This window comes from Eleutherodactylus coqui, chromosome 2 (assembly GCF_035609145.1).
Source record: "Eleutherodactylus coqui strain aEleCoq1 chromosome 2, aEleCoq1.hap1, whole genome shotgun sequence".
Lineage (NCBI taxonomy): Eukaryota > Metazoa > Chordata > Amphibia > Anura > Eleutherodactylidae > Eleutherodactylus > Eleutherodactylus coqui.
Window position 1 is genome coordinate 307,658,343 of NC_089838.1, and position 17,500 is coordinate 307,675,842.

General features: G+C 46.1%; 75 non-coding genes across 75 annotated transcripts; 43 read left to right on the forward strand and 32 right to left on the reverse strand.

The window, feature by feature from the left end:
• The first annotated feature begins 77 nt into the window (after window positions 1-77).
• Window positions 78-150, forward strand: TRNAR-ACG (transfer RNA arginine (anticodon ACG)). Its single transcript has one exon. It is a non-coding gene; the product is annotated as a tRNA-Arg (tRNA).
• An 8-nt stretch (window positions 151-158) lies between these two features.
• Window positions 159-230, forward strand: TRNAH-GUG (transfer RNA histidin (anticodon GUG)). Its single transcript has one exon. It is a non-coding gene; the product is annotated as a tRNA-His (tRNA).
• A 126-nt stretch (window positions 231-356) lies between these two features.
• On the reverse strand, window positions 357-428 carry TRNAE-CUC (transfer RNA glutamic acid (anticodon CUC)). Its single transcript has one exon. It is a non-coding gene; the product is annotated as a tRNA-Glu (tRNA).
• A 215-nt stretch (window positions 429-643) lies between these two features.
• TRNAE-UUC (transfer RNA glutamic acid (anticodon UUC)) lies at window positions 644-715 on the reverse strand. The gene has a single exon. It is a non-coding gene; the product is annotated as a tRNA-Glu (tRNA).
• A 144-nt stretch (window positions 716-859) lies between these two features.
• On the forward strand, window positions 860-932 carry TRNAM-CAU (transfer RNA methionine (anticodon CAU)). Its single transcript has one exon. It is a non-coding gene; the product is annotated as a tRNA-Met (tRNA).
• A 218-nt stretch (window positions 933-1,150) lies between these two features.
• Window positions 1,151-1,223, forward strand: TRNAR-ACG (transfer RNA arginine (anticodon ACG)). Its single transcript has one exon. It is a non-coding gene; the product is annotated as a tRNA-Arg (tRNA).
• A 206-nt stretch (window positions 1,224-1,429) lies between these two features.
• Window positions 1,430-1,501, reverse strand: TRNAE-CUC (transfer RNA glutamic acid (anticodon CUC)). Its single transcript has one exon. It is a non-coding gene; the product is annotated as a tRNA-Glu (tRNA).
• A 215-nt stretch (window positions 1,502-1,716) lies between these two features.
• On the reverse strand, window positions 1,717-1,788 carry TRNAE-UUC (transfer RNA glutamic acid (anticodon UUC)). Its single transcript has one exon. It is a non-coding gene; the product is annotated as a tRNA-Glu (tRNA).
• Window positions 1,789-1,937: 149 nt separating this feature from the next.
• Window positions 1,938-2,010, forward strand: TRNAM-CAU (transfer RNA methionine (anticodon CAU)). The gene has a single exon. It is a non-coding gene; the product is annotated as a tRNA-Met (tRNA).
• A 218-nt stretch (window positions 2,011-2,228) lies between these two features.
• On the forward strand, window positions 2,229-2,301 carry TRNAR-ACG (transfer RNA arginine (anticodon ACG)). Its single transcript has one exon. It is a non-coding gene; the product is annotated as a tRNA-Arg (tRNA).
• Window positions 2,302-2,309: 8 nt separating this feature from the next.
• TRNAH-GUG (transfer RNA histidin (anticodon GUG)) lies at window positions 2,310-2,381 on the forward strand. Its single transcript has one exon. It is a non-coding gene; the product is annotated as a tRNA-His (tRNA).
• Window positions 2,382-2,507: 126 nt separating this feature from the next.
• Window positions 2,508-2,579, reverse strand: TRNAE-CUC (transfer RNA glutamic acid (anticodon CUC)). The gene has a single exon. It is a non-coding gene; the product is annotated as a tRNA-Glu (tRNA).
• Window positions 2,580-2,794: 215 nt separating this feature from the next.
• On the reverse strand, window positions 2,795-2,866 carry TRNAE-UUC (transfer RNA glutamic acid (anticodon UUC)). Its single transcript has one exon. It is a non-coding gene; the product is annotated as a tRNA-Glu (tRNA).
• Window positions 2,867-3,016: 150 nt separating this feature from the next.
• TRNAM-CAU (transfer RNA methionine (anticodon CAU)) lies at window positions 3,017-3,089 on the forward strand. Its single transcript has one exon. It is a non-coding gene; the product is annotated as a tRNA-Met (tRNA).
• A 218-nt stretch (window positions 3,090-3,307) lies between these two features.
• On the forward strand, window positions 3,308-3,380 carry TRNAR-ACG (transfer RNA arginine (anticodon ACG)). The gene has a single exon. It is a non-coding gene; the product is annotated as a tRNA-Arg (tRNA).
• Window positions 3,381-3,586: 206 nt separating this feature from the next.
• TRNAE-CUC (transfer RNA glutamic acid (anticodon CUC)) lies at window positions 3,587-3,658 on the reverse strand. Its single transcript has one exon. It is a non-coding gene; the product is annotated as a tRNA-Glu (tRNA).
• A 215-nt stretch (window positions 3,659-3,873) lies between these two features.
• On the reverse strand, window positions 3,874-3,945 carry TRNAE-UUC (transfer RNA glutamic acid (anticodon UUC)). The gene has a single exon. It is a non-coding gene; the product is annotated as a tRNA-Glu (tRNA).
• A 151-nt stretch (window positions 3,946-4,096) lies between these two features.
• Window positions 4,097-4,169, forward strand: TRNAM-CAU (transfer RNA methionine (anticodon CAU)). The gene has a single exon. It is a non-coding gene; the product is annotated as a tRNA-Met (tRNA).
• A 292-nt stretch (window positions 4,170-4,461) lies between these two features.
• On the forward strand, window positions 4,462-4,533 carry TRNAH-GUG (transfer RNA histidin (anticodon GUG)). The gene has a single exon. It is a non-coding gene; the product is annotated as a tRNA-His (tRNA).
• Window positions 4,534-4,659: 126 nt separating this feature from the next.
• TRNAE-CUC (transfer RNA glutamic acid (anticodon CUC)) lies at window positions 4,660-4,731 on the reverse strand. The gene has a single exon. It is a non-coding gene; the product is annotated as a tRNA-Glu (tRNA).
• A 215-nt stretch (window positions 4,732-4,946) lies between these two features.
• Window positions 4,947-5,018, reverse strand: TRNAE-UUC (transfer RNA glutamic acid (anticodon UUC)). The gene has a single exon. It is a non-coding gene; the product is annotated as a tRNA-Glu (tRNA).
• A 156-nt stretch (window positions 5,019-5,174) lies between these two features.
• On the forward strand, window positions 5,175-5,247 carry TRNAM-CAU (transfer RNA methionine (anticodon CAU)). The gene has a single exon. It is a non-coding gene; the product is annotated as a tRNA-Met (tRNA).
• A 218-nt stretch (window positions 5,248-5,465) lies between these two features.
• TRNAR-ACG (transfer RNA arginine (anticodon ACG)) lies at window positions 5,466-5,538 on the forward strand. The gene has a single exon. It is a non-coding gene; the product is annotated as a tRNA-Arg (tRNA).
• An 8-nt stretch (window positions 5,539-5,546) lies between these two features.
• TRNAH-GUG (transfer RNA histidin (anticodon GUG)) lies at window positions 5,547-5,618 on the forward strand. Its single transcript has one exon. It is a non-coding gene; the product is annotated as a tRNA-His (tRNA).
• Window positions 5,619-5,744: 126 nt separating this feature from the next.
• TRNAE-CUC (transfer RNA glutamic acid (anticodon CUC)) lies at window positions 5,745-5,816 on the reverse strand. Its single transcript has one exon. It is a non-coding gene; the product is annotated as a tRNA-Glu (tRNA).
• Window positions 5,817-6,031: 215 nt separating this feature from the next.
• On the reverse strand, window positions 6,032-6,103 carry TRNAE-UUC (transfer RNA glutamic acid (anticodon UUC)). Its single transcript has one exon. It is a non-coding gene; the product is annotated as a tRNA-Glu (tRNA).
• A 146-nt stretch (window positions 6,104-6,249) lies between these two features.
• TRNAM-CAU (transfer RNA methionine (anticodon CAU)) lies at window positions 6,250-6,322 on the forward strand. The gene has a single exon. It is a non-coding gene; the product is annotated as a tRNA-Met (tRNA).
• Window positions 6,323-6,614: 292 nt separating this feature from the next.
• On the forward strand, window positions 6,615-6,686 carry TRNAH-GUG (transfer RNA histidin (anticodon GUG)). The gene has a single exon. It is a non-coding gene; the product is annotated as a tRNA-His (tRNA).
• A 126-nt stretch (window positions 6,687-6,812) lies between these two features.
• On the reverse strand, window positions 6,813-6,884 carry TRNAE-CUC (transfer RNA glutamic acid (anticodon CUC)). The gene has a single exon. It is a non-coding gene; the product is annotated as a tRNA-Glu (tRNA).
• A 215-nt stretch (window positions 6,885-7,099) lies between these two features.
• Window positions 7,100-7,171, reverse strand: TRNAE-UUC (transfer RNA glutamic acid (anticodon UUC)). The gene has a single exon. It is a non-coding gene; the product is annotated as a tRNA-Glu (tRNA).
• Window positions 7,172-7,322: 151 nt separating this feature from the next.
• Window positions 7,323-7,395, forward strand: TRNAM-CAU (transfer RNA methionine (anticodon CAU)). The gene has a single exon. It is a non-coding gene; the product is annotated as a tRNA-Met (tRNA).
• A 218-nt stretch (window positions 7,396-7,613) lies between these two features.
• On the forward strand, window positions 7,614-7,686 carry TRNAR-ACG (transfer RNA arginine (anticodon ACG)). The gene has a single exon. It is a non-coding gene; the product is annotated as a tRNA-Arg (tRNA).
• Window positions 7,687-7,694: 8 nt separating this feature from the next.
• Window positions 7,695-7,766, forward strand: TRNAH-GUG (transfer RNA histidin (anticodon GUG)). Its single transcript has one exon. It is a non-coding gene; the product is annotated as a tRNA-His (tRNA).
• A 126-nt stretch (window positions 7,767-7,892) lies between these two features.
• TRNAE-CUC (transfer RNA glutamic acid (anticodon CUC)) lies at window positions 7,893-7,964 on the reverse strand. The gene has a single exon. It is a non-coding gene; the product is annotated as a tRNA-Glu (tRNA).
• A 215-nt stretch (window positions 7,965-8,179) lies between these two features.
• Window positions 8,180-8,251, reverse strand: TRNAE-UUC (transfer RNA glutamic acid (anticodon UUC)). Its single transcript has one exon. It is a non-coding gene; the product is annotated as a tRNA-Glu (tRNA).
• Window positions 8,252-8,400: 149 nt separating this feature from the next.
• TRNAM-CAU (transfer RNA methionine (anticodon CAU)) lies at window positions 8,401-8,473 on the forward strand. The gene has a single exon. It is a non-coding gene; the product is annotated as a tRNA-Met (tRNA).
• A 218-nt stretch (window positions 8,474-8,691) lies between these two features.
• Window positions 8,692-8,764, forward strand: TRNAR-ACG (transfer RNA arginine (anticodon ACG)). The gene has a single exon. It is a non-coding gene; the product is annotated as a tRNA-Arg (tRNA).
• An 8-nt stretch (window positions 8,765-8,772) lies between these two features.
• On the forward strand, window positions 8,773-8,844 carry TRNAH-GUG (transfer RNA histidin (anticodon GUG)). Its single transcript has one exon. It is a non-coding gene; the product is annotated as a tRNA-His (tRNA).
• A 126-nt stretch (window positions 8,845-8,970) lies between these two features.
• TRNAE-CUC (transfer RNA glutamic acid (anticodon CUC)) lies at window positions 8,971-9,042 on the reverse strand. Its single transcript has one exon. It is a non-coding gene; the product is annotated as a tRNA-Glu (tRNA).
• A 215-nt stretch (window positions 9,043-9,257) lies between these two features.
• Window positions 9,258-9,329, reverse strand: TRNAE-UUC (transfer RNA glutamic acid (anticodon UUC)). The gene has a single exon. It is a non-coding gene; the product is annotated as a tRNA-Glu (tRNA).
• Window positions 9,330-9,475: 146 nt separating this feature from the next.
• Window positions 9,476-9,548, forward strand: TRNAM-CAU (transfer RNA methionine (anticodon CAU)). The gene has a single exon. It is a non-coding gene; the product is annotated as a tRNA-Met (tRNA).
• A 292-nt stretch (window positions 9,549-9,840) lies between these two features.
• Window positions 9,841-9,912, forward strand: TRNAH-GUG (transfer RNA histidin (anticodon GUG)). Its single transcript has one exon. It is a non-coding gene; the product is annotated as a tRNA-His (tRNA).
• Window positions 9,913-10,038: 126 nt separating this feature from the next.
• Window positions 10,039-10,110, reverse strand: TRNAE-CUC (transfer RNA glutamic acid (anticodon CUC)). The gene has a single exon. It is a non-coding gene; the product is annotated as a tRNA-Glu (tRNA).
• A 215-nt stretch (window positions 10,111-10,325) lies between these two features.
• On the reverse strand, window positions 10,326-10,397 carry TRNAE-UUC (transfer RNA glutamic acid (anticodon UUC)). Its single transcript has one exon. It is a non-coding gene; the product is annotated as a tRNA-Glu (tRNA).
• Window positions 10,398-10,550: 153 nt separating this feature from the next.
• On the forward strand, window positions 10,551-10,623 carry TRNAM-CAU (transfer RNA methionine (anticodon CAU)). The gene has a single exon. It is a non-coding gene; the product is annotated as a tRNA-Met (tRNA).
• Window positions 10,624-10,841: 218 nt separating this feature from the next.
• Window positions 10,842-10,914, forward strand: TRNAR-ACG (transfer RNA arginine (anticodon ACG)). Its single transcript has one exon. It is a non-coding gene; the product is annotated as a tRNA-Arg (tRNA).
• An 8-nt stretch (window positions 10,915-10,922) lies between these two features.
• On the forward strand, window positions 10,923-10,994 carry TRNAH-GUG (transfer RNA histidin (anticodon GUG)). The gene has a single exon. It is a non-coding gene; the product is annotated as a tRNA-His (tRNA).
• Window positions 10,995-11,120: 126 nt separating this feature from the next.
• Window positions 11,121-11,192, reverse strand: TRNAE-CUC (transfer RNA glutamic acid (anticodon CUC)). Its single transcript has one exon. It is a non-coding gene; the product is annotated as a tRNA-Glu (tRNA).
• Window positions 11,193-11,407: 215 nt separating this feature from the next.
• Window positions 11,408-11,479, reverse strand: TRNAE-UUC (transfer RNA glutamic acid (anticodon UUC)). Its single transcript has one exon. It is a non-coding gene; the product is annotated as a tRNA-Glu (tRNA).
• A 146-nt stretch (window positions 11,480-11,625) lies between these two features.
• On the forward strand, window positions 11,626-11,698 carry TRNAM-CAU (transfer RNA methionine (anticodon CAU)). Its single transcript has one exon. It is a non-coding gene; the product is annotated as a tRNA-Met (tRNA).
• A 218-nt stretch (window positions 11,699-11,916) lies between these two features.
• Window positions 11,917-11,989, forward strand: TRNAR-ACG (transfer RNA arginine (anticodon ACG)). Its single transcript has one exon. It is a non-coding gene; the product is annotated as a tRNA-Arg (tRNA).
• An 8-nt stretch (window positions 11,990-11,997) lies between these two features.
• On the forward strand, window positions 11,998-12,069 carry TRNAH-GUG (transfer RNA histidin (anticodon GUG)). Its single transcript has one exon. It is a non-coding gene; the product is annotated as a tRNA-His (tRNA).
• A 126-nt stretch (window positions 12,070-12,195) lies between these two features.
• Window positions 12,196-12,267, reverse strand: TRNAE-CUC (transfer RNA glutamic acid (anticodon CUC)). Its single transcript has one exon. It is a non-coding gene; the product is annotated as a tRNA-Glu (tRNA).
• A 215-nt stretch (window positions 12,268-12,482) lies between these two features.
• On the reverse strand, window positions 12,483-12,554 carry TRNAE-UUC (transfer RNA glutamic acid (anticodon UUC)). Its single transcript has one exon. It is a non-coding gene; the product is annotated as a tRNA-Glu (tRNA).
• Window positions 12,555-12,708: 154 nt separating this feature from the next.
• On the forward strand, window positions 12,709-12,781 carry TRNAM-CAU (transfer RNA methionine (anticodon CAU)). The gene has a single exon. It is a non-coding gene; the product is annotated as a tRNA-Met (tRNA).
• Window positions 12,782-13,073: 292 nt separating this feature from the next.
• Window positions 13,074-13,145, forward strand: TRNAH-GUG (transfer RNA histidin (anticodon GUG)). Its single transcript has one exon. It is a non-coding gene; the product is annotated as a tRNA-His (tRNA).
• A 126-nt stretch (window positions 13,146-13,271) lies between these two features.
• TRNAE-CUC (transfer RNA glutamic acid (anticodon CUC)) lies at window positions 13,272-13,343 on the reverse strand. The gene has a single exon. It is a non-coding gene; the product is annotated as a tRNA-Glu (tRNA).
• A 215-nt stretch (window positions 13,344-13,558) lies between these two features.
• On the reverse strand, window positions 13,559-13,630 carry TRNAE-UUC (transfer RNA glutamic acid (anticodon UUC)). The gene has a single exon. It is a non-coding gene; the product is annotated as a tRNA-Glu (tRNA).
• Window positions 13,631-13,780: 150 nt separating this feature from the next.
• TRNAM-CAU (transfer RNA methionine (anticodon CAU)) lies at window positions 13,781-13,853 on the forward strand. The gene has a single exon. It is a non-coding gene; the product is annotated as a tRNA-Met (tRNA).
• A 218-nt stretch (window positions 13,854-14,071) lies between these two features.
• Window positions 14,072-14,144, forward strand: TRNAR-ACG (transfer RNA arginine (anticodon ACG)). Its single transcript has one exon. It is a non-coding gene; the product is annotated as a tRNA-Arg (tRNA).
• Window positions 14,145-14,152: 8 nt separating this feature from the next.
• TRNAH-GUG (transfer RNA histidin (anticodon GUG)) lies at window positions 14,153-14,224 on the forward strand. Its single transcript has one exon. It is a non-coding gene; the product is annotated as a tRNA-His (tRNA).
• A 126-nt stretch (window positions 14,225-14,350) lies between these two features.
• Window positions 14,351-14,422, reverse strand: TRNAE-CUC (transfer RNA glutamic acid (anticodon CUC)). The gene has a single exon. It is a non-coding gene; the product is annotated as a tRNA-Glu (tRNA).
• A 215-nt stretch (window positions 14,423-14,637) lies between these two features.
• TRNAE-UUC (transfer RNA glutamic acid (anticodon UUC)) lies at window positions 14,638-14,709 on the reverse strand. Its single transcript has one exon. It is a non-coding gene; the product is annotated as a tRNA-Glu (tRNA).
• A 142-nt stretch (window positions 14,710-14,851) lies between these two features.
• TRNAM-CAU (transfer RNA methionine (anticodon CAU)) lies at window positions 14,852-14,924 on the forward strand. The gene has a single exon. It is a non-coding gene; the product is annotated as a tRNA-Met (tRNA).
• A 218-nt stretch (window positions 14,925-15,142) lies between these two features.
• On the forward strand, window positions 15,143-15,215 carry TRNAR-ACG (transfer RNA arginine (anticodon ACG)). Its single transcript has one exon. It is a non-coding gene; the product is annotated as a tRNA-Arg (tRNA).
• An 8-nt stretch (window positions 15,216-15,223) lies between these two features.
• Window positions 15,224-15,295, forward strand: TRNAH-GUG (transfer RNA histidin (anticodon GUG)). The gene has a single exon. It is a non-coding gene; the product is annotated as a tRNA-His (tRNA).
• A 126-nt stretch (window positions 15,296-15,421) lies between these two features.
• On the reverse strand, window positions 15,422-15,493 carry TRNAE-CUC (transfer RNA glutamic acid (anticodon CUC)). Its single transcript has one exon. It is a non-coding gene; the product is annotated as a tRNA-Glu (tRNA).
• Window positions 15,494-15,708: 215 nt separating this feature from the next.
• Window positions 15,709-15,780, reverse strand: TRNAE-UUC (transfer RNA glutamic acid (anticodon UUC)). The gene has a single exon. It is a non-coding gene; the product is annotated as a tRNA-Glu (tRNA).
• A 449-nt stretch (window positions 15,781-16,229) lies between these two features.
• On the forward strand, window positions 16,230-16,302 carry TRNAR-ACG (transfer RNA arginine (anticodon ACG)). The gene has a single exon. It is a non-coding gene; the product is annotated as a tRNA-Arg (tRNA).
• An 8-nt stretch (window positions 16,303-16,310) lies between these two features.
• TRNAH-GUG (transfer RNA histidin (anticodon GUG)) lies at window positions 16,311-16,382 on the forward strand. The gene has a single exon. It is a non-coding gene; the product is annotated as a tRNA-His (tRNA).
• A 126-nt stretch (window positions 16,383-16,508) lies between these two features.
• On the reverse strand, window positions 16,509-16,580 carry TRNAE-CUC (transfer RNA glutamic acid (anticodon CUC)). The gene has a single exon. It is a non-coding gene; the product is annotated as a tRNA-Glu (tRNA).
• A 215-nt stretch (window positions 16,581-16,795) lies between these two features.
• Window positions 16,796-16,867, reverse strand: TRNAE-UUC (transfer RNA glutamic acid (anticodon UUC)). Its single transcript has one exon. It is a non-coding gene; the product is annotated as a tRNA-Glu (tRNA).
• A 146-nt stretch (window positions 16,868-17,013) lies between these two features.
• TRNAM-CAU (transfer RNA methionine (anticodon CAU)) lies at window positions 17,014-17,086 on the forward strand. The gene has a single exon. It is a non-coding gene; the product is annotated as a tRNA-Met (tRNA).
• A 218-nt stretch (window positions 17,087-17,304) lies between these two features.
• TRNAR-ACG (transfer RNA arginine (anticodon ACG)) lies at window positions 17,305-17,377 on the forward strand. The gene has a single exon. It is a non-coding gene; the product is annotated as a tRNA-Arg (tRNA).
• Window positions 17,378-17,385: 8 nt separating this feature from the next.
• On the forward strand, window positions 17,386-17,457 carry TRNAH-GUG (transfer RNA histidin (anticodon GUG)). The gene has a single exon. It is a non-coding gene; the product is annotated as a tRNA-His (tRNA).
• The last annotated feature ends 43 nt before the right edge of the window (window positions 17,458-17,500 follow it).

The following is a 17,500-nucleotide window of genomic DNA, read 5'->3' on the forward strand; positions in this document are numbered from 1 at the left end:
TTGAGGTCTTTGAATATGGCTGCGAGCGTAGCAAAAGTCCAAAATGGGGAGCATGATTAGTGGCAACCTCTCACACAGGGCCAGTGGCGCAATGGATAACGCGTCTGACTACGGATCAGAAGATTGTAGGTTCGACTCCTACCTGGCTCGTGAATGTCGCCGTGATCGTATAGTGGTTAGTACTCTGCGTTGTGGCCGCAGCAACCCCGGTTCGAATCCGGGTCACGGCATTCTTGATGAAAAAGCAAAGGTGCTCTTGTAGACGGCAAGCCTGAATGATACTTTTATGAACTTTTTGAGCGCTATCTTAATTCAGAGGGTCTTTCGATGTAGTTGCAAGCTTAGGAAAATGCTCATTCCCATACCGGGAGTCGAACCCGGGCCGCCTGGGTGAGAACCAGGAATCCTAACCGCTAGACCATATGGGAACCGCTGAGACCCTTTTTCAGTAATAAGTAGAAAAAAAATCAGTTTCATGATTTGAAAACTCATTTTTAAGCATGGATGGCATCAACAACCACTTGCAAGTGGCCTCGTTAGCGCAGCATTTTTGGCTGCCAAGAGCATCTGCAAACTAAGCCGCTTAATTCTGCAAGAAAGGTGCAGGCCTTTGAATGCAGGCACAAGCTTAGCAAAACACTCATTCCCATACCGGGAGTCGAACCCGGGCCGCCTGGGTGAAAACCAGGAATCCTAACCGCTAGACCATATGGGAAAAGTTGCTTTCACAGCTTGCTTTAAACTTTCCAATATATGTAGATATATACATGTACATATTTAAAAAAAAAAAAAAAAGAAGTTTTGTGCTTACAGAATTCCATCTTATCTCTGGACGGCAACAACCAATCACACGCAAGATGCCTCGTTAGCGCAGTAGGTAGCGCGTCAGTCTCATAATCTGAAGGTCGTGAGTTCGATCCTCACACGGGGCATGGATCTATCCTTGTTTTTTCCCTCCGCCTTAACTGGATAGGCACTGCTCTTTGCCATTCAATACCGAAACGATACTGGATAATATGGAAAGGTAGCAAACAAGGCAGAAGGGTTTTGGCTAGGGGCTAAAAGCAACCGTGTTGAGGTCTTTGAATATGGCTGCGAGCGTAGCAAAAGTCCAAAATGGGGAGCATGATTAGTGGCAACCTCTCACACAGGGCCAGTGGCGCAATGGATAACGCGTCTGACTACGGATCAGAAGATTGTAGGTTCGACTCCTACCTGGCTCGTGAATGTCGCCGTGATCGTATAGTGGTTAGTACTCTGCGTTGTGGCAGCAGCAACCCCGGTTCGAATCCGGGTCACGGCATTCTTGATGAAAAAGCAAAGGTGCTCTTGTAGACGGCAAGCCTGAATGATACTTTTATGAACTTTCTGAGCGCTATCTTAATTCAGAGGGTCTTTCGATGTAGTTGCAAGCTTAGGAAAATGCTCATTCCCATACCGGGAGTCGAACCCGGGCCGCCTGGGTGAGAACCAGGAATCCTAACCGCTAGACCATATGGGAACCGCTGAGACCCTTTTTCAGTAATAAGTAGAAACAAAATCAGTTTCATGATTTGAAAACTCATTTTTAAGCATGGATGGCATCAACAACCACTTGCAAGTGGCCTCGTTAGCGCAGCATTTTTGGCTGCCAAGAGCATCTGCAAACTAAGCCGCTTAATTCTGCAAGAAAGGTGCAGGCCTTTGAATGCAGGCACAAGCTTAGCAAAACACTCATTCCCATACCGGGAGTCGAACCCGGGCCACCTGGGTGAAAACCAGGAATCCTAACCGCTAGACCATATGGGAAAAGTTGCTTTCACAGCTTGCTTTAAACTTTCCAATATATGTAGATATATACATGTACATATTAAAAAAAAAAAAAAAAAAAAAAGAAGTTTTGTGCTTACAGAATTCCATCTTATCTCTGGACGGCAACAACCAATCACACGCAAGATGCCTCGTTAGCGCAGTAGGTAGCGCGTCAGTCTCATAATCTGAAGGTCGTGAGTTCGATCCTCACACGGGGCATGGATCTATCCTTGTTTTTTCCCTCCGCCTTAACTGGATAGGCACTGCTCTTTGCCATTCAATACCGAAACGATACTGGATAATATGGAAAGGTAGCAAACAAGGCAGAAGGGTTTTGGCTAGGGGCTAAAAGCAACCGTGTTGAGGTCTTTGAATATGGCTGCGAGCGTAGCAAAAGTCCAAAATGGGGAGCATGATTAGTGGCAACCTCTCACACAGGGCCAGTGGCGCAATGGATAACGCGTCTGACTACGGATCAGAAGATTGTAGGTTCGACTCCTACCTGGCTCGTGAATGTCGCCGTGATCGTATAGTGGTTAGTACTCTGCGTTGTGGCCGCAGCAACCCCGGTTCGAATCCGGGTCACGGCATTCTTGATGAAAAAGCAAAGGTGCTCTTGTAGACGGCAAGCCTGAATGATACTTTTATGAACTTTTTGAGCGCTATCTTAATTCAGAGCGTCTTTCGATGTAGTTGCAAGCTTAGGAAAATGCTCATTCCCATACCGGGAGTCGAACCCGGGCCGCCTGGGTGAGAACCAGGAATCCTAACCGCTAGACCATATGGGAACCGCTGAGACCCTTTTTCAGTAATAAGTAGAAAAAAAATCAGTTTCATGATTTGAAAACTCATTTTTAAGCATGGATGGCATCAACAACCACTTGCAAGTGGCCTCGTTAGCGCAGCATTTTTGGCTGCCAAGAGCATCTGCAAACTAAGCCGCTTAATTCTGCAAGAAAGGTGCAGGCCTTTGAATGCAGGCACAAGCTTAGCAAAACACTCATTCCCATACCGGGAGTCGAACCCGGGCCGCCTGGGTGAAAACCAGGAATCCTAACCGCTAGACCATATGGGAAACGTTGCTTTCACAGCTTGCTTTAAACTTTCCAATATATGTAGATATATACATGTACATATTAAAAAAAAAAAAAAAAAAAAAAAGAAGTTTTGTGCTTACAGAATTCCATCTTATCTCTGGACGGCAACAACCAATCACACGCAAGATGCCTCGTTAGCGCAGTAGGTAGCGCGTCAGTCTCATAATCTGAAGGTCGTGAGTTCGATCCTCACACGGGGCATGGATCTATCCTTGTTTTTTCCCTCCGCCTTAACTGGATAGGCACTGCTCTTTGCCATTCAATACCGAAACGATACTGGATAATATGGAAAGGTAGCAAACAAGGCAGAAGGGTTTTGGCTAGGGGCTAAAAGCAACCGTGTTGAGGTCTTTGAATATGGCTGCGAGCGTAGCAAAAGTCCAAAATGGGGAGCATGATTAGTGGCAACCTCTCACACAGGGCCAGTGGCGCAATGGATAACGCGTCTGACTACGGATCAGAAGATTGTAGGTTCGACTCCTACCTGGCTCGTGAATGTCGCCGTGATCGTATAGTTGTTAGTACTCTGCGTTGTGGCAGCAGCAACCCCGGTTCGAATCCGGGTCACGGCATTCTTGATGAAAAAGCAAAGGTGCTCTTGTAGACGGCAAGCCTGAATGATACTTTTATGAACTTTTTGAGCGCTATCTTAATTCAGAGTGTCTTTCGATGTAGTTGCAAGCTTAGGAAAATGCTCATTCCCATACCGGGAGTCGAACCCGGGCCGCCTGGGTGAGAACCAGGAATCCTAACCGCTAGACCATATGGGAACCGCTGAGACCCTTTTTCAGTAATAAGTAGAAAAAAAATCAGTTTCATGATTTGAAAACTCATTTTTAAGCATGGATGGCATCAACAACCACTTGCAAGTGGCCTCGTTAGCGCAGCATTTTTGGCTGCCAAGAGCATCCGCTAACTAAGCCGCTTAATTCTGCAAGAAAGGTGCAGGCCTTTGAATGCAGGCACAAGCTTAGCAAAACACTCATTCCCATACCGGGAGTCGAACCCGGGCCGCCTGGGTGAAAACCAGGAATCCTAACCGCTAGACCATATGGGAAAAGTTGCTTTCACAGCTTGCTTTAAACTTTCCAATATATGTAGATATATACATGTACATATTAAAAAAAAAAAAAAAAAAAAAAAAGAAGTTTTGTGCTTACAGAATTCCATCTTATCTCTGGACGGCAACAACCAATCACACGCAAGATGCCTCGTTAGCGCAGTAGGTAGCGCGTCAGTCTCATAATCTGAAGGTCGTGAGTTCGATCCTCACACGGGGCATGGATCTATCCTTGTTTTTTCCCTCCGCCTTAACTGGATAGGCACTGCTCTTTGCCATTCAATACCGAAACGATACTGGATAATATGGAAAGGTAGCAAACAAGGCAGAAGGGTTTTGGCTAGGGGCTAAAAGCAACCGTGTTGAGGTCTTTGAATATGGCTGCGAGCGTAGCAAAAGTCCAAAATGGGGAGCATGATTAGTGGCAACCTCTCACACAGGGCCAGTGGCGCAATGGATAACGCGTCTGACTACGGATCAGAAGATTGTACTCCTACCTGGCTCATGAATGTCGCCGTGATCGTATAGTGGTTAGTACTCTGCGTTGTGGCCGCAGCAACCCCGGTTCGAATCCGGGTCACGGCATTCTTGATGAAAAAGCAAAGGTGCTCTTGTAGACGGCAAGCCTGAATGATACTTTTATGAACTTTTTGAGCGCTATCTTAATTCAGAGCGTCTTTCGATGTAGTTGCAAGCTTAGGAAAATGCTCATTCCCATACCGGGAGTCGAACCCGGGCCGCCTGGGTGAGAACCAGGAATCCTAACCGCTAGACCATATGGGAACCGCTGAGACCCTTTTTCAGTAATAAGTAGAAAAAAAATCAGTTTCATGATTTGAAAACTCATTTTTAAGCATGGATGGCATCAACAACCACTTGCAAGTGGCCTCGTTAGCGCAGCATTTTTGGCTGCCAAGAGCATCTGCAAACTAAGCCGCTTAATTCTGCAAGAAAGGTGCAGGCCTTTGAATGCAGGCACAAGCTTAGCAAAACACTCATTCCCATACCGGGAGTCGAACCCGGGCCGCCTGGGTGAAAACCAGGAATCCTAACCGCTAGACCATATGGGAAAAGTTGCTTTCACAGCTTGCTTTAAACTTTCCAATATATGTAGATATATACATGTACATATTAAAAAAAAAAAAAAAAAAAAAAAAAAAAAGAAGTTTTGTGCTTACAGAATTCCATCTTATCTCTGGACGGCAACAACCAATCACACGCAAGATGCCTCGTTAGCGCAGTAGGTAGCGCGTCAGTCTCATAATCTGAAGGTCGTGAGTTCGATCCTCACACGGGGCATGGATCTATCCTTGTTTTTTCCCTCCGCCTTAACTGGATAGGCACTGCTCTTTGCCATTCAATACCGAAACGATACTGGATAATATGGAAAGGTAGCAAACAAGGCAGAAGGGTTTTGGCTAGGGGCTAAAAGCAACCGTGTTGAGGTCTTTGAATATGGCTGCGAGCGTAGCAAAAGTCCAAAATGGGGAGCATGATTAGTGGCAACCTCTCACACAGGGCCAGTGGCGCAATGGATAACGCGTCTGACTACGGATCAGAAGATTGTAGGTTCGACTCCTACCTGGCTCGTGAATGTCGCCGTGATCGTATAGTGGTTAGTACTCTGCGTTGTGGCCGCAGCAACCCCGGTTCGAATCCGGGTCACGGCATTCTTGATGAAAAAGCAAAGGTGCTCTTGTAGACGGCAAGCCTGAATGATACTTTTATGAACTTTTTGAGCGCTATCTTAATTCAGAGGGTCTTTCGATGTAGTTGCAAGCTTAGGAAAATGCTCATTCCCATACCGGGAGTCGAACCCGGGCCGCCTGGGTGAGAACCAGGAATCCTAACCGCTAGACCATATGGGAACCGCTGAGACCCTTTTTCAGTAATAAGTAGAAAAAAAATCAGTTTCATGATTTGAAAACTCATTTTTAAGCATGGATGGCATCAACAACCACTTGCAAGTGGCCTCGTTAGCGCAGCATTTTTGGCTGCCAAGAGCATCTGCAAACTAAGCCGCTTAATTCTGCAAGAAAGGTGCAGGCCTTTGAATGCAGGCACAAGCTTAGCAAAACACTCATTCCCATACCGGGAGTCGAACCCGGGCCGCCTGGGTGAAAACCAGGAATCCTAACCGCTAGACCATATGGGAAAAGTTGCTTTCACAGCTTGCTTTAAACTTTCCAATATATGTAGATATATACATGTACATATTAAAAAAAAAAAAAAAAAAAGAAGTTTTGTGCTTACAGAATTCCATCTTATCTCTGGACGGCAACAACCAATCACACGCAAGATGCCTCGTTAGCGCAGTAGGTAGCGCGTCAGTCTCATAATCTGAAGGTCGTGAGTTCGATCCTCACACGGGGCATGGATCTATCCTTGTTTTTTCCCTCCGCCTTAACTGGATAGGCACTGCTCTTTGCCATTCAATACCGAAACGATACTGGATAATATGGAAAGGTAGCAAACAAGGCAGAAGGGTTTTGGCTAGGGGCTAAAAGCAACCGTGTTGAGGTCTTTGAATATGGCTGCGAGCGTAGCAAAAGTCCAAAATGGGGAGCATGATTAGTGGCAACCTCTCACACAGGGCCAGTGGCGCAATGGATAACGCGTCTGACTACGGATCAGAAGATTGTACTCCTACCTGGCTCATGAATGTCGCCGTGATCGTATAGTGGTTAGTACTCTGCGTTGTGGCCGCAGCAACCCCGGTTCGAATCCGGGTCACGGCATTCTTGATGAAAAAGCAAAGGTGCTCTTGTAGACGGCAAGCCTGAATGATACTTTTATGAACTTTTTGAGCGCTATCTTAATTCAGAGCGTCTTTCGATGTAGTTGCAAGCTTAGGAAAATGCTCATTCCCATACCGGGAGTCGAACCCGGGCCGCCTGGGTGAGAACCAGGAATCCTAACCGCTAGACCATATGGGAACCGCTGAGACCCTTTTTCAGTAATAAGTAGAAAAAAAATCAGTTTCATGATTTGAAAACTCATTTTTAAGCATGGATGGCATCAACAACCACTTGCAAGTGGCCTCGTTAGCGCAGCATTTTTGGCTGCCAAGAGCATCTGCAAACTAAGCCGCTTAATTCTGCAAGAAAGGTGCAGGCCTTTGAATGCAGGCACAAGCTTAGCAAAACACTCATTCCCATACCGGGAGTCGAACCCGGGCCGCCTGGGTGAAAACCAGGAATCCTAACCGCTAGACCATATGGGAAAAGTTGCTTTCACAGCTTGCTTTAAACTTTCCAATATATGTAGATATATACATGTACATATTAAAAAAAAAAAAAAAAAAAAAAAAGAAGTTTTGTGCTTACAGAATTCCATCTTATCTCTGGACGGCAACAACCAATCACACGCAAGATGCCTCGTTAGCGCAGTAGGTAGCGCGTCAGTCTCATAATCTGAAGGTCGTGAGTTCGATCCTCACACGGGGCATGGATCTATCCTTGTTTTTTCCCTCCGCCTTAACTGGATAGGCACTGCTCTTTGCCATTCAATACCGAAACGATACTGGATAATATGGAAAGGTAGCAAACAAGGCAGAAGGGTTTTGGCTAGGGGCTAAAAGCAACCGTGTTGAGGTCTTTGAATATGGCTGCGAGCGTAGCAAAAGTCCAAAATGGGGAGCATGATTAGTGGCAACCTCTCACACAGGGCCAGTGGCGCAATGGATAACGCGTCTGACTACGGATCAGAAGATTGTAGGTTCGACTCCTACCTGGCTCGTGAATGTCGCCGTGATCGTATAGTGGTTAGTACTCTGCGTTGTGGCCGCAGCAACCCCGGTTCGAATCCGGGTCACGGCATTCTTGATGAAAAAGCAAAGGTGCTCTTGTAGACGGCAAGCCTGAATGATACTTTTATGAACTTTTTGAGCGCTATCTTAATTCAGAGGGTCTTTCGATGTAGTTGCAAGCTTAGGAAAATGCTCATTCCCATACCGGGAGTCGAACCCGGGCCGCCTGGGTGAGAACCAGGAATCCTAACCGCTAGACCATATGGGAACCGCTGAGACCCTTTTTCAGTAATAAGTAGAAAAAAAATCAGTTTCATGATTTGAAAACTCATTTTTAAGCATGGATGGCATCAACAACCACTTGCAAGTGGCCTCGTTAGCGCAGCATTTTTGGCTGCCAAGAGCATCTGCAAACTAAGCCGCTTAATTCTGCAAGAAAGGTGCAGGCCTTTGAATGCAGGCACAAGCTTAGCAAAACACTCATTCCCATACCGGGAGTCGAACCCGGGCCGCCTGGGTGAAAACCAGGAATCCTAACCGCTAGACCATATGGGAAAAGTTGCTTTCACAGCTTGCTTTAAACTTTCCTATATATGTAGATATATACATGTACATATTAAAAAAAAAAAAAAAAAAAAAAGAAGTTTTGTGCTTACTGAATTCCATCTTATCTCTGGACGGCAACAACCACTCACACGCAAGATGCCTCGTTAGCGCAGTAGGTAGCGCGTCAGTCTCATAATCTGAAGGTCGTGAGTTCGATCCTCACACGGGGCATGGATCTATCCTTGTTTTTTCCCTCCGCCTTAACTGGATAGGCACTGCTCTTTGCCATTCAATACCGAAACGATACTGGATAATATGGAAAGGTAGCAAACAAGGCAGAAGGGTTTTGGCTAGGGGCTAAAAGCAACCGTGTTGAGGTCTTTGAATATGGCTGCGAGCGTAGCAAAAGTCCAAAATGGGGAGCATGATTAGTGGCAACCTCTCACACAGGGCCAGTGGCGCAATGGATAACGCGTCTGACTACGGATCAGAAGATTGTAGGTTCGACTCCTACCTGGCTCGTGAATGTCGCCGTGATCGTATAGTGGTTAGTACTCTGCGTTGTGGCCGCAGCAACCCCGGTTCGAATCCGGGTCACGGCATTCTTGATGAAAAAGCAAAGGTGCTCTTGTAGACGGCAAGCCTGAATGATACTTTTATGAACTTTTTGAGCGCTATCTTAATTCAGAGGGTCTTTCGATGTAGTTGCAAGCTTAGGAAAATGCTCATTCCCATACCGGGAGTCGAACCCGGGCCGCCTGGGTGAGAACCAGGAATCCTAACCGCTAGACCATATGGGAACCGCTGAGACCCTTTTTCAGTAATAAGTAGAAAAAAAATCAGTTTCATGATTTGAAAACTCATTTTTAAGCATGGATGGCATCAACAACCACTTGCAAGTGGCCTCGTTAGCGCAGCATTTTTGGCTGCCAAGAGCATCTGCAAACTAAGCCGCTTAATTCTGCAAGAAAGGTGCAGGCCTTTGAATGCAGGCACAAGCTTAGCAAAACACTCATTCCCATACCGGGAGTCGAACCCGGGCCGCCTGGGTGAAAACCAGGAATCCTAACCGCTAGACCATATGGGAAAAGTTGCTTTCACAGCTTGCTTTAAACTTTCCAATATATGTAGATATATACATGTACATATTAAAAAAAAAAAAAAAAAAAGAAGTTTTGTGCTTACAGAATTCCATCTTATCTCTGGACGGCAACAACCAATCACACGCAAGATGCCTCGTTAGCGCAGTAGGTAGCGCGTCAGTCTCATAATCTGAAGGTCGTGAGTTCGATCCTCACACGGGGCATGGATCTATCCTTGTTTTTTCCCTCCGCCTTAACTGGATAGGCACTGCTCTTTGCCATTCAATACCGAAACGATACTGGATAATATGGAAAGGTAGCAAACAAGGCAGAAGGGTTTTGGCTAGGGGCTAAAAGCAACCGTGTTGAGGTCTTTGAATATGGCTGCGAGCGTAGCAAAAGTCCAAAATGGGGAGCATGATTAGTGGCAACCTCTCACACAGGGCCAGTGGCGCAATGGATAACGCGTCTGACTACGGATCAGAAGATTGTACTCCTACCTGGCTCATGAATGTCGCCGTGATCGTATAGTGGTTAGTACTCTGCGTTGTGGCCGCAGCAACCCCGGTTCGAATCCGGGTCACGGCATTCTTGATGAAAAAGCAAAGGTGCTCTTGTAGACGGCAAGCCTGAATGATACTTTTATGAACTTTTTGAGCGCTATCTTAATTCAGAGCGTCTTTCGATGTAGTTGCAAGCTTAGGAAAATGCTCATTCCCATACCGGGAGTCGAACCCGGGCCGCCTGGGTGAGAACCAGGAATCCTAACCGCTAGACCATATGGGAACCGCTGAGACCCTTTTTCAGTAATAAGTAGAAAAAAAATCAGTTTCATGATTTGAAAACTCATTTTTAAGCATGGATGGCATCAACAACCACTTGCAAGTGGCCTCGTTAGCGCAGCATTTTTGGCTGCCAAGAGCATCTGCAAACTAAGCCGCTTAATTCTGCAAGAAAGGTGCAGGCCTTTGAATGCAGGCACAAGCTTAGCAAAACACTCATTCCCATACCGGGAGTCGAACCCGGGCCGCCTGGGTGAAAACCAGGAATCCTAACCGCTAGACCATATGGGAAAAGTTGCTTTCACAGCTTGCTTTAAACTTTCCAATATATGTAGATATATACATGTACATATTAAAAAAAAAAAAAAAAAAAAAAAAAAGAAGTTTTGTGCTTACAGAATTCCATCTTATCTCTGGACGGCAACAACCAATCACACGCAAGATGCCTCGTTAGCGCAGTAGGTAGCGCGTCAGTCTCATAATCTGAAGGTCGTGAGTTCGATCCTCACACGGGGCATGGATCTATCCTTGTTTTTTCCCTCCGCCTTAACTGGATAGGCACTGCTCTTTGCCATTCAATACCGAAACGATACTGGATAATATGGAAAGGTAGCAAACAAGGCAGAAGGGTTTTGGCTAGGGGCTAAAAGCAACCGTGTTGAGGTCTTTGAATATGGCTGCGAGCGTAGCAAAAGTCCAAAATGGGGAGCATGATTAGTGGCAACCTCTCACACAGGGCCAGTGGCGCAATGGATAACGCGTCTGACTACGGATCAGAAGATTGTAGGTTCGACTCCTACCTGGCTCGTGAATGTCGCCGTGATCGTATAGTGGTTAGTACTCTGCGTTGTGGCCGCAGCAACCCCGGTTCGAATCCGGGTCACGGCATTCTTGATGAAAAAGCAAAGGTGCTCTTGTAGACGGCAAGCCTGAATGATACTTTTATGAACTTTTTGAGCGCTATCTTAATTCAGAGGGTCTTTCGATGTAGTTGCAAGCTTAGGAAAATGCTCATTCCCATACCGGGAGTCGAACCCGGGCCGCCTGGGTGAGAACCAGGAATCCTAACCGCTAGACCATATGGGAACCGCTGAGACCCTTTTTCAGTAATAAGTAGAAAAAAAATCAGTTTCATGATTTGAAAACTCATTTTTAAGCATGGATGGCATCAACAACCACTTGCAAGTGGCCTCGTTAGCGCAGCATTTTTGGCTGCCAAGAGCATCTGCAAACTAAGCCGCTTAATTCTGCAAGAAAGGTGCAGGCCTTTGAATGCAGGCACAAGCTTAGCAAAACACTCATTCCCATACCGGGAGTCGAACCCGGGCCGCCTGGGTGAAAACCAGGAATCCTAACCGCTAGACCATATGGGAAAAGTTGCTTTCACAGCTTGCTTTAAACTTTCCAATATATGTAGATATATACATGTACATATTAAAAAAAAAAAAAAAAAAAGAAGTTTTGTGCTTACAGAATTCCATCTTATCTCTGGACGGCAACAACCAATCACACGCAAGATGCCTCGTTAGCGCAGTAGGTAGCGCGTCAGTCTCATAATCTGAAGGTCGTGAGTTCGATCCTCACACGGGGCATGGATCTATCCTTGTTTTTTCCCTCCGCCTTAACTGGATAGGCACTGCTCTTTGCCATTCAATACCGAAACGATACTGGATAATATGGAAAGGTAGCAAACAAGGCAGAAGGGTTTTGGCTAGGGGCTAAAAGCAACCGTGTTGAGGTCTTTGAATATGGCTGCGAGCGTAGCAAAAGTCCAAAATGGGGAGCATGATTAGTGGCAACCTCTCACACAGGGCCAGTGGCGCAATGGATAACGCGTCTGACTACGGATCAGAAGATTGTAGGTTCGACTCCTACCTGGCTCATGAATGTCGCCGTGATCGTATAGTGGTTAGTACTCTGCGTTGTGGCCGCAGCAACCCCGGTTCGAATCCGGGTCACGGCATTCTTGATGAAAAAGCAAAGGTGCTCTTGTAGACGGCAAGCCTGAATGATACTTTTATGAACTTTTTGAGCGCTATCTTAATTCAGAGGGTCTTTCGATGTAGTTGCAAGCTTAGGAAAATGCTCATTCCCATACCGGGAGTCGAACCCGGGCCGCCTGGGTGAGAACCAGGAATCCTAACCGCTAGACCATATGGGAACCGCTGAGACCCTTTTTCAGTAATAAGTAGAAAAAAAATCAGTTTCATGATTTGAAAACTCATTTTTAAGCATGGATGGCATCAACAACCACTTGCAAGTGGCCTCGTTAGCGCAGCATTTTTGGCTGCCAAGAGCATCCGCTAACTAAGCCGCTTAATTCTGCAAGAAAGGTGCAGGCCTTTGAATGCAGGCACAAGCTTAGCAAAACACTCATTCCCATACCGGGAGTCGAACCCGGGCCGCCTGGGTGAAAACCAGGAATCCTAACCGCTAGACCATATGGGAAAAGTTGCTTTCACAGCTTGCTTTAAACTTTCCAATATATGTAGATATATACATGTACATATTAAAAAAAAAAAAAAAAAAAAAAAAAAAGAAGTTTTGTGCTTACAGAATTCCATCTTATCTCTGGACGGCAACAACCAATCACACGCAAGATGCCTCGTTAGCGCAGTAGGTAGCGCGTCAGTCTCATAATCTGAAGGTCGTGAGTTCGATCCTCACACGGGGCATGGATCTATCCTTGTTTTTTCCCTCCGCCTTAACTGGATAGGCACTGCTCTTTGCCATTCAATACCGAAACGATACTGGATAATATGGAAAGGTAGCAAACAAGGCAGAAGGGTTTTGGCTAGGGGCTAAAAGCAACCGTGTTGAGGTCTTTGAATATGGCTGCGAGCGTAGCAAAAGTCCAAAATGGGGAGCATGATTAGTGGCAACCTCTCACACAGGGCCAGTGGCGCAATGGATAACGCGTCTGACTACGGATCAGAAGATTGTACTCCTACCTGGCTCATGAATGTCGCCGTGATCGTATAGTGGTTAGTACTCTGCGTTGTGGCCGCAGCAACCCCGGTTCGAATCCGGGTCACGGCATTCTTGATGAAAAAGCAAAGGTGCTCTTGTAGACGGCAAGCCTGAATGATACTTTTATGAACTTTTTGAGCGCTATCTTAATTCAGAGCGTCTTTCGATGTAGTTGCAAGCTTAGGAAAATGCTCATTCCCATACCGGGAGTCGAACCCGGGCCGCCTGGGTGAGAACCAGGAATCCTAACCGCTAGACCATATGGGAACCGCTGAGACCCTTTTTCAGTAATAAGTAGAAAAAAAATCAGTTTCATGATTTGAAAACTCATTTTTAAGCATGGATGGCATCAACAACCACTTGCAAGTGGCCTCGTTAGCGCAGCATTTTTGGCTGCCAAGAGCATCTGCAAACTAAGCCGCTTAATTCTGCAAGAAAGGTGCAGGCCTTTGAATGCAGGCACAAGCTTAGCAAAACACTCATTCCCATACCGGGAGTCGAACCCGGGCCGCCTGGGTGAAAACCAGGAATCCTAACCGCTAGACCATATGGGAAAAGTTGCTTTCACAGCTTGCTTTAAACTTTCCAATATATGTAGATATATACATGTACATATTAAAAAAAAAAAAAAAAAAAAAAAGAAGTTTTGTGCTTACAGAATTCCATCTTATCTCTGGACGGCAACAACCAATCACACGCAAGATGCCTCGTTAGCGCAGTAGGTAGCGCGTCAGTCTCATAATCTGAAGGTCGTGAGTTCGATCCTCACACGGGGCATGGATCTATCCTTGTTTTTTCCCTCCGCCTTAACTGGATAGGCACTGCTCTTTGCCATTCAATACCGAAACGATACTGGATAATATGGAAAGGTAGCAAACAAGGCAGAAGGGTTTTGGCTAGGGGCTAAAAGCAACCGTGTTGAGGTCTTTGAATATGGCTGCGAGCGTAGCAAAAGTCCAAAATGGGGAGCATGATTAGTGGCAACCTCTCACACAGGGCCAGTGGCGCAATGGATAACGCGTCTGACTACGGATCAGAAGATTGTAGGTTCGACTCCTACCTGGCTCGTGAATGTCGCCGTGATCGTATAGTGGTTAGTACTCTGCGTTGTGGCCGCAGCAACCCCGGTTCGAATCCGGGTCACGGCATTCTTGATGAAAAAGCAAAGGTGCTCTTGTAGACGGCAAGCCTGAATGATACTTTTATGAACTTTTTGAGCGCTATCTTAATTCAGAGGGTCTTTCGATGTAGTTGCAAGCTTAGGAAAATGCTCATTCCCATACCGGGAGTCGAACCCGGGCCGCCTGGGTGAGAACCAGGAATCCTAACCGCTAGACCATATGGGAACCGCTGAGACCCTTTTTCAGTAATAAGTAGAAAAAAAATCAGTTTCATGATTTGAAAACTCATTTTTAAGCATGGATGGCATCAACAACCACTTGCAAGTGGCCTCGTTAGCGCAGCATTTTTGGCTGCCAAGAGCATCTGCAAACTAAGCCGCTTAATTCTGCAAGAAAGGTGCAGGCCTTTGAATGCAGGCACAAGCTTAGCAAAACACTCATTCCCATACCGGGAGTCGAACCCGGGCCGCCTGGGTGAAAACCAGGAATCCTAACCGCTAGACCATATGGGAAAAGTTGCTTTCACAGCTTGCTTTAAACTTTCCTATATATGTAGATATATACATGTACATATTAAAAAAAAAAAAAAAGAAGTTTTGTGCTTACTGAATTCCATCTTATCTCTGGACGGCAACAACCACTCACACGCAAGATGCCTCGTTAGCGCAGTAGGTAGCGCGTCAGTCTCATAATCTGAAGGTCGTGAGTTCGATCCTCACACGGGGCATGGATCTATCCTTGTTTTTTCCCTCCGCCTTAACTGGATAGGCACTGCTCTTTGCCATTCAATACCGAAACGATACTGGATAATATGGAAAGGTAGCAAACAAGGCAGAAGGGTTTTGGCTAGGGGCTAAAAGCAACCGTGTTGAGGTCTTTGAATATGGCTGCGAGCGTAGCAAAAGTCCAAAATGGGGAGCATGATTAGTGGCAACCTCTCACACAGGGCCAGTGGCGCAATGGATAACGCGTCTGACTACGGATCAGAAGATTGTAGGTTCGACTCCTACCTGGCTCGTGAATGTCGCCGTGATCGTATAGTGGTTAGTACTCTGCGTTGTGGCCGCAGCAACCCCGGTTCGAATCCGGGTCACGGCATTCTTGATGAAAAAGCAAAGGTGCTCTTGTAGACGGCAAGCCTGAATGATACTTTTATGAACTTTTTGAGCGCTATCTTAATTCAGAGGGTCTTTCGATGTAGTTGCAAGCTTAGGAAAATGCTCATTCCCATACCGGGAGTCGAACCCGGGCCGCCTGGGTGAGAACCAGGAATCCTAACCGCTAGACCATATGGGAACCGCTGAGACCCTTTTTCAGTAATAAGTAGAAAAAAAATCAGTTTCATGATTTGAAAACTCATTTTTAAGCATGGATGGCATCAACAACCACTTGCAAGTGGCCTCGTTAGCGCAGCATTTTTGGCTGCCAAGAGCATCTGCAAACTAAGCCGCTTAATTCTGCAAGAAAGGTGCAGGCCTTTGAATGCAGGCACAAGCTTAGCAAAACACTCATTCCCATACCGGGAGTCGAACCCGGGCCGCCTGGGTGAAAACCAGGAATCCTAACCGCTAGACCATATGGGAAAAGTTGCTTTCACAGCTTGCTTTAAACTTTCCAATATATGTAGATATATACATGTACATATTAAAAAAAAAAAAAAAAAAAAAAAAAAAAAAAGAAGTTTTGTGCTTACAGAATTCCATCTTATCTCTGGACGGCAACAACCAATCACACGCAAGATGCCTCGTTAGCGCAGTAGGTAGCGCGTCAGTCTCATAATCTGAAGGTCGTGAGTTTGATCCTCACACGGGGCATGGATCTATCCTTGTTTTTTCCCTCCGCCTTAACTGGATAGGCACTGCTCTTTGCCATTCAATACCGAAACGATACTGGATAATATGGAAAGGTAGCAAACAAGGCAGAAGGGTTTTGGCTAGGGGCTAAAAGCAACCGTGTTGAGGTCTTTGAATATGGCTGCGAGCGTAGCAAAAGTCCAAAATGGGGAGCATGATTAGTGGCAACCTCTCACACAGGGCCAGTGGCGCAATGGATAACGCGTCTGACTACGGATCAGAAGATTGTAGGTTCGACTCCTACCTGGCTCGTGAATGTCGCCGTGATCGTATAGTGGTTAGTACTCTGCGTTGTGGCCGCAGCAACCCCGGTTCGAATCCGGGTCACGGCATTCTTGATGAAAAAGCAAAGGTGCTCTTGTAGACGGCAAGCCTGAATGATACTTTTATGAACTTTTTGAGCGCTATCTTAATTCAGAGGGTCTTTCGATGTAGTTGCAAGCTTAGGAAAATGCTCATTCCCATACCGGGAGTCGAACCCGGGCCGCCTGGGTGAGAACCAGGAATCCTAACCGCTAGACCATATGGGAACCGCTGAGACCCTTTTTCAGTAATAAGTAGAAAAAAAATCAGTTTCATGATTTGAAAACTCATTTTTAAGCATGGATGGCATCAACAACCACTTGCAAGTGGCCTCGTTAGCGCAGCATTTTTGGCTGCCAAGAGCATCTGCAAACTAAGCCGCTTAATTCTGCAAGAAAGGTGCAGGCCTTTGAATGCAGGCACAAGCTTAGCAAAACACTCATTCCCATACCGGGAGTCGAACCCGGGCCGCCTGGGTGAAAACCAGGAATCCTAACCGCTAGACCATATGGGAAAAGTTGCTTTCACAGCTTGCTTTAAACTTTCCAATATATGTAGATATATACATGTACATATTAAAAAAAAAAAAAAAAAAAGAAGTTTTGTGCTTACAGAATTCCATCTTATCTCTGGACGGCAACAACCAATCACACGCAAGATGCCTCGTTAGCGCAGTAGGTAGCGCGTCAGTCTCATAATCTGAAGGTCGTGAGTTCGATCCTCACACGGGGCATGGATCTATCCTTGTTTTTTCCCTCCGCCTTAACTGGATAGGCACTGCTCTTTGCCATTCAATACCGAAACGATACTGGATAATATGGAAAGGTAGCAAACAAGGCAGAAGGGTTTTGGCTAGGGGCTAAAAGCAACCGTGTTGAGGTCTTTGAATATGGCTGCGAGCGTAGCAAAAGTCCAAAATGGGGAGCATGATTAGTGGCAACCTCTCACACAGGGCCAGTGGCGCAATGGATAACGCGTCTGACTACGGATCAGAAGATTGTAGGTTCGACTCCTACCTGGCTCATGAATGTCGCCGTGATCGTATAGTGGTTAGTACTCTGCGTTGTGGCCGCAGCAACCCCGGTTCGAATCCGGGTCACGGCATTCTTGATGAAAAAGCAAAGGTGCTCTTGTAGACGGCAAGCCT